Source organism: Carlito syrichta, unplaced genomic scaffold, assembly GCF_000164805.1.
Source record: "Carlito syrichta isolate Samal-C Ts95f unplaced genomic scaffold, Tarsius_syrichta-2.0.1 Scaffold315650, whole genome shotgun sequence".
In the NCBI taxonomy this organism is placed as follows: domain Eukaryota; kingdom Metazoa; phylum Chordata; class Mammalia; order Primates; family Tarsiidae; genus Carlito; species Carlito syrichta.
In genome coordinates this window covers 7275-15409 of record NW_007259746.1, presented here as the reverse complement: position 1 = coordinate 15409, position 8135 = coordinate 7275, and the positions used below count along the sequence as shown (strand labels likewise).

The window sequence follows — 8135 nt, the reverse complement described above, 5'->3', positions numbered from 1 at the left end:
TAAGAAGTAAGATAGAAAAGTGGGACCTCATCAAACTAATGAGCTTCTGCAAAGCAAAAGAAACCATCAAGTGAGCTGGGAGACAGCCCACAGAATGGGAGATAATATTTGCCAACTGTGTATCTGACAAAGGCCTAATATCTAGGATCTCCAAGGAACTCAAATGTGCCTTAAAGAAAAAAAAAACAGCCCCATTAAAAAGTGGGCAAAAGACATGAATAGACACTTCTCAAAAGAAGATATATGGGCAGCCAACAGACACATGAAAAAGTGCTCAGCCTCACTCATCATTAGAGAGATGCAAGTCAAAACCACATTGAGATGCCACCTAACCCCCGTAAGAGTGGCCATCATTAATTAAACAAACAACAGATGCTGGTGAGGATGTGGAGAAAAAGGAATGCTTCAACACTGCTGTGGGAATGCAGACTAGTACAACCTCTTTGGAAGACAGTGTGGCAATTTCTGAAAGAACTAGAAATTGGCCTTCCATATGACCCAGCAATTCCCTTATTGGGAATATACCCAGAGTATATTAGTCTTCTGATATAAAATTAATTTTCTTCAAGAACCCCCTGGTAAAAGTCTGTAGGCTTAGGAAGTTTTAATAGTAAATAGTAGAGCAAAACTAAAACATTGTCAGTGAATTCTCACACTATCACCCTCCATACCCATGTTCTCCCAGCTCATGAGAATCTCCATATCCCAAAAAGTAGCCTCCACCTCTCCTCGTTTTCCAGATGAGTCCCCCACACTTAAACATAGACACAGCAGGAAAAAAAGGTCACACCCTTCCAACCTTTCACCAAATCTGATGACCAAACCCTAATCCCAGATGACTCCAAATATCACCCTTCTTACAGCTGCATCTGTCACTGCAAATAATTAGGATATTGACCAGGTCTAATTAGTGTCACAAATCTCTCTATGACTTTTTAAATTGCCAGGTTTCTTATCATGCCTTAATAATTAATTCATTCTTCTATACTTCATATTTCAGACCTTCCTCAAGCCTTTTGAATCTCACAAATTCTGACATTCCTTCTCACATTCTACAAATGTGATCACCTCCTTCTACACTGATGCATTAGGTAATTTTAATAAACATTTTGGCTTACTGCCATGATATCTAAAATTGTTCCTGCGTTTCTATCCATTAGTGATTCATGTCCTGTTTGAATTAAAAAGTCATCTCCATACTTTGTTCAGTTTAATTGTGTCACTTCTTTCCTGCTCTCTAGAAGATGTTTTATTGATTATTTTATTGATGCCAAGTGCAATCTCCTTTACTGGCAAATACCGCATCTTTTTTCACTAAAACCCTTTAACTCACTGAGTCTCTTTGTTATTGAAACAATAACCTCCCCCTGAACCAATTTATTTCTAGTTCTTTCAGAAATTGCCACTGTCTTCCAGAGAGGTTGCACTAGTTTGCATTCCCACCAGCAGTGTAGAAGCGTTCCTTTTTCTCCACATCCTTGCCAGCATCTGTTGTTTGTTTAATTAGTGATGGTCACACTTATGGGGGTTAGGTGGCATCTCAATGTGGTTTTGACTTGCATCTCTCTAATGATGAGTGAGGCTGAGCACTTTTTCATGTGTCTGTTGGCTGCCCATATATCTTCTTTTCAGAAGTGTCTATTCATGTCTTTTGCCCACTTTTTAATGGGGCTGTTTGCTTTTTTCTTTAAGGCGCGTTTGAGTTCCTTGGCGATCCTAGATATTAGGCCTTTGTCAGATACACAGTTGGCAAATATTATCTCCCATTCTGTGGGCTGTCTCCCTGCTCTCTTGATGGTTTCTTTGCTTTGTAGTAGCTCGTGTGTAGTTTCTTTCCAGTCTTTCTTTTTCTTCAAAATAAACCTGAAAAGATTAGCAATCATTTTACAATATCCACTGGGGACGAAAGTGAGGCCCAAACCCTGCCTGTACAATGATCATTTGTATACCTAAGTCTGAATTGTACGCCACATCTTTTTTTTTTTTGAGTTGGAGTCTCACTCCATCACCCAGGTTAGAGTGCAGTGGCACATTCACTGCCACCCCAGTGTCGACCTGCTGGGCTATCCTTCCGCCTCAGCCTTCCAAGTAGCCAGAACTACAGGCACGTACTACCACACCCAGCTAATTTTTGATTTATCGTAGAGACAAGGTCTCATCAAGTTGCCTGGGGCGGTCTCCAACCTGCAGGCTCAGGAAATCCACTTGCCTCAGCCTCACAAAATGCTGGGATGACAGGCTGAGCCACTGAGCCTGGCCCACATCTCTAAAATAAAATTAAAAAAAAAATTTCAGTATCCTCCCATCCCCCACAACTTAGAATGACTAGCATCACAAATGGCATCCATATTAATAAATATTGATTATATCACTGTTATCTCCCCATCATATAAATTCAGTGAGTGTTTTGTGATGTTATCTCACTTGGAACAAAAGCAAAATCAGACTATGACCTCTTCTGGAGATTATCACTTTTCTTAGGCTTCTTTGCTTCCTGGGCTCCTGATTGCTTTTAAACTAATGCCTGCTTTCTCCCTCCCAGGGTCTTTCCCAAGGTCCTTCTCTATGAGGTAGCTCAAAACTAAATTCTGACATTTTTCTCCTTTTATATTATAATTTCTCTTTTTTTTAGTGACTTGATCAACACCACAGTTTATTTGTAAACATGTTATATGTGTCAATAATCAAATTGACACCGCTTTATACATTTCATTGTATAATATTAACATCCTAACAGAGGACAATCCTCTATACTCAGTTACAGTACTTTAATTACAAATTGCATTTGAAACACTGGACTTAAAAAAGACACACGAGTGGCAGAGAAAACTGAAAACATCAAGTAAAAGAAATCAATACTCCCCTGAAAAACAAGTACAAAACCATCTGATTACATAGTTAAAAAAAGAAATCGCCGGGCTCGGTGGCTCACCCTGTAATCCCGCGCCTTTGGGAGGCTGAGGTGAGTGGATTGCCTGAGCCCGCGGGTTCGAGACCCGCCTGGGCAGCGAGACCTCATCTCTACAATAAATCAAAAAATCAACTGGGAATGATAGCGCGTGCCTGTAATTCCGGCTACTTGGAAGGCTGAGGCGGAAGGATCGCCGGAGCCCAGCAGGTCGAGGCTGCGGTGGCCGGGAGCGGCCACTGCACTCCAGTTTGGGTGACAGTGAGACTCCAACTCAAAAAAAAAAAAAAAAAAGAAATCAAGGAAATCAGACAATATTTTAAGTGATACAAATTTGCATTTCTTTTGACCCACAGAAGAGATGAAACTGTATGCTACTCAACTCTATGTCCCTTCTGATACTTGTTCACTTTCTCTCAGTTTCTAGAAATGTCTGTCAGGGCTTAAGTTATGTTAAGGAAGTGGGAAAAGGAAGGAAGGGAATGGCACAAAGTTGGACGACACGACTTCAACATTCTCAAGACAGCCAGATAAAAATGCTTCGTGGATTTTCTTTGGCAAATAACAAAGTCTGCATTTTAGATTTTCCTTTTTGTTGAACTACATCACCACTTGCAAAATTTAAGAGACTACATGAGTCTATATGAACAAAACAAGGCCAAATTCATAAAGCGAAGCACGGACGTAGGCACTCCGCATATCACTGACAGCTCTCAGCATGTAGCTTCTTCCCTGAGAGCAGGAGAGGCCTTCAGCTGGAACTTGGGATTCCTCTTTCCTCATTCAACACAAGGAACCAAAACTGACCGTGCTTCTCTCCGCACTTTCCCTACAATTCATGATCCTTACCGGGTTCTAGTTCTTCCTCCATTTTCTCTCAAAAGAAACACAGCAGCAAATCACTTCCATATTTTAAGCTTTAAATGCACCCATAACTGGGCACATTGCCAACAGCTACAGATGTTCAATTCTTTATGAGTGTACGTGTCATTACAGTTTGTTTAGACCGCTAATATAGGAAAAAATAACATAACTACAGTTAATTCAAAGAAAGCAAATTAAAGTGAGATCAAAGAGCCTTGGTCAAAGAAGAGACTTTTCAACTTTCAACTGAAAACTGTAAAAGTTACATACATACCTAATAGCACTAGGAATGTACAATATCAATTACTGGAAAAATAAATGAGTGATTCACAGTCATAAGAAATTATTTTAATATTAGTATGTATTTCTCTTTTTATCGACAAACATAACATACACATGGTTTCTACTTTCTATAAGACACAGTAGAAAAGTAAACATTACTGCATTGACCCAAACAGTACTGACTGTGCCACTGATAACCTAGTCTGAATATTCAGTTTTGCAGACAGGCCATGGTATTGAATGCATGGTTATGTTCATAGTTCTAAGAAAGGCATATATTTCCAGAAGTATGTTAAATTCACAAGTACCTATAGATAACAAAAATTATCAGCAAAAATGTTTAGGTCATAACATTCCCAAAATTTCTAACACTTTGTGTGTTTCAAACACATGTTGTGTGACCAGTTAGTTTGGTTACATTTTTAAACTAGCAAACCGTTACCTATAAGATGAGCTAAACTAAGCTATAACACTGCATAAACTCCCCAAGAAGGCAACCTGAAAAGTCTAAAAAGTGATTCCAATTATTTTAATCAACATTTGAGATACTAAAACAATCAGTGATTCAAGTCACACTTTGAAATTATTCCATTTTTCTTTATCATTTGCTATAAAAGTATTCACATAAATTTAAGATCCAGATTGCTTAAGAATATGTCCTCAAAGTAGGCTTATCACTGAAGTGTTCTGAACCGAAGACATAGCCTTACTGCTAATAATATGTGATTCTACCCAAAATCACAAACCTTGGTTTGAAAACATCAGAGCTAAGAACCAAAAGGTAAATCAGGGTGCAAATGTGCAGCAGCCGCAGCTACAAGAGTGGAAGATAAATTCGATTTCTTCCACGAAGACTCTGTGAAAACACAAAGCCCAGATGAGAGACAACAGAAGTCCACACAGAAACAGAGTTTTAAAACACGTTTCTAAAGCTTCTCATGAGATGCCAGTGACAGTCACCGTCCGAGTTGAGACTTACGAATCAAGGCTGAGTGGCACGTGACTGTGCTGACGCGCGCCTTTAACCACGCAGCTGATACACACAATTACAGACATTTGCAGGCATTCCTAATGCCCACCATATCGTCTCTGGACACGGGATACTTATGGTGTTACATAAGTAACAAGTTCTACTGCTTTAAGTGCCAAGAGGCCTTTGCAGAGTAAGAGTTCCATCTCTTCCCTTGATCCCCTAAAGTACAGGTAACACAATATAAAATTAAACAAGATTTATGTCTGATAACTAACATATACAATTTCCACTGCCATATTCATAGAGACTGCTTATAGATAGAACAGTCATCATAAAGCCTATAAAGTAGATCCTTAGTTTATAAAAGAAATGCAGATTGTCTCAAGGTAAAAAATGCAGTGCTGGTTGCTAAAAAGCAATTTGTTGCAACAGGACGTGCAATCATGTGCAAAACTCCAGAAAACAGGACCGTGTCCCCAACTCTCGTATCAGTGAAGCAGGAATTGCACTTGGCAGCAGGATGCCTTTTAGTGGCTGCCACCATAAAGCTAACATTAGGAAAGAAAAAGGCAGAAAGTGTGAGCAATGGATGCTGGAACCAATTACTGCAGGGGAAGATGAGTCAGGAGGGGCAAGGATGGTGACTGGCCACTCCACTCTGATAGGAGACCGTCTTTAAACACCAAGTTTCTTGCAGGAAGCGGAATGCCCATGTCAGCGCACGATGGCTGTGAAAGCAAACTGGAAAAGCCGAGCTCCGTGTGGACATCCAGCACGGAAGCACCTTCCTGGAATGAGTGAACAAAGTTAAGGACTTGTAGAGGGAGTTTTTGACTGGAATGTAAGAGGTTCTGAAGGCTCTCTTTCCTGCAAATGCCATGTGTAGCAATTTTCCTACAAACTTTCCGGTTTAATTCAGAACTGCAGAGTGGAATTCCAAAGCATAGCTCAAGAGGAACCTAGTCTGCTTCTGTGGTGGCGTCAGAATTTTGCTTTGTCTCTGCTTCCTTGCATCTACAGCTGCTTCCTCAGTGACCATTTCAAATGATTCTGTGCTCCCATTTACATCTGAGCCTGAAGCTAAATCAGGCTCTCCTCTCTCAGAAGCATTATTGAGTTTTCTGCTGGCAAGCTGGCTGGAAGCATTCAGCATGGTGATGTAGCCACAGAAGTGCGGCAAGTCCACTTTGTTCCTTAACGTTTGCAATGCTTTATGAACGCCCATATGGACACGAGTGAACTCTCCTTGTAGTTCTGTTTCATCAAATGGAAATGGTATATGCACAGTTTCTTCTATCCCATATAAACCGTGTCCCTGAATTAAAACTGCAGAATGTGTTAAAGCATCATCAACATCGTGAGGACTTTTGACGTGGGAACTACACCAGGATCATGACCGCAAGATGTTATTAGCAATTGATCATAACCCTGAAATATATCTGGCAGTTTTCAAAGTCTTGTACCTTTGGACAGTAAGAGAGATGGTGGTTCCTGCCCCATGACAAGATAAATGTACAGTTTAAACCACATAGAACTGACTTCTGGGATAGCTGGTCCAATATGCTGAGGGGTACAGCTGCTGACGGGCTGGATTTTGTTGGTGAGGGGCGCCATGTAGTTTTTGTTCAGAACTCTCCTGCAAGTTGTGGGGTTCAGGACAAGAAGGCTCTCACAGCACAAGAGATCCAGAGGAAAATCATAATTGGGTTGGTCTGGCTGTGCAGTTTGTGCAACTAGGTCTTTATTATGACGCAGAAACAGAATGGTGTTTCTCAAAGTAAGCGGATGATCAAAGTATCTCAGAGTTTCTCCTTCACCAGTGCTCTGAACCTTTTCCAGTTCTATGAGAAAGCTTTCCAGAAACTCATCTGAGAGCTTGCCTCCTTCAAACATTGTGATGGCACAAATTTTCAAGTTTGGTGAAAGGTTTCCCATCATTAAGAAGGCCATAAGAGTTGAGTCAAACAGGAATGCAATTCGCTTTGTGTATTCTGTGGACAGGCTCACACTACCACATTGGCTGTGTCAGCTGGATCTTCTTGGCTGTTCGTATCAGTGTTGGTAGCCGATGAAGCTTCTTGAATGGGTCTCCGTCGTTCCCCGCTGTCCCAGGATAAGAGCATCTTCTGCAGATCTAAAGTGCTCTTTAATCTGTTCACGGATGGTACATTCTTCCACGATGAATGAAGTCGATCCAGATTGATGACTTGTCCCTTCCTATGGGCAAAGCCCAAGTGGCAATACATTGAAACAGCATTCTTAACCAGGGATAAGTGTATCTTAAGGACATTTGCAAGCTCTGCAACATTAGTGTGCTCATCTATTGAAACAAATATCTTATAGAGCAGAGTTTCAAAATAATCACCTTGTACTCGATCCTTTACAAAGCCTTCAAGAGAGGGAACTGCTGTACAGTTGTCATCAGATATTGGTACATCCAGATAAATAAATCCTTTGTCATATAAAATATGTACTACATGGTAATCTGGTGATCCAGAGAGTTGAGGGCCTGAATCGATGATCACATCAATAGCACATTTCTCAGGCAAAGTGCATATCTTGATGTCATCTTCGGTGATGTAGCCAGCCTGCACCACCCACCAGGCCTTGATGGCAATTTCCACGGGCAGAAGATCACGGACTGTTTTCCTTCTGAAAAACTTTTCTGATGACTTACACTGATTCATAAGACCAATATACTGGTGTCTTCCTATGCCAAGAAGCCTTAGACAGCCAGCAGCCGTAAAACTGGGCAATGAATCATATCTTTTCTCACTGTCCGTAGCGTCCTCCATGATCCCGGTGTAGTAGGAGAGGGGCGCCACCCTCAGGCCCTTCCCCATGATGTCCGACAGGTGGCAGGGCTGCAGCCGGAGGTGGTCGCGGCTGCGTTTCAGGAGCTCCTCAGTATTTGCGTTCATCTTTCTCGACATGTTTAACACATTGTTTCTGTCGCGTAGCTGATTGCGGACACTCGACGGGACAACCGGCTTTTCGTGCTCTCTGTGGGTCTCCAAGACTCTGCCGCACGTTGGCTGGCAGCTCGCTCCAGGGGTGGTGGTGCCGGATGGGAAACTCCACGCCCGCGCTCAGGATGTCCAGCCGCCG

The 8135-nt window shown here is 41.6% G+C and overlaps 1 pseudogene; it reads right to left on the bottom strand.

Moving 5' to 3' along the window:
• Positions 1–5629: 5629 nt before the first annotated feature.
• Positions 5630–8135, bottom strand: part of LOC103275725 — a 6513-nt pseudogene continuing 4007 nt past the window's right edge.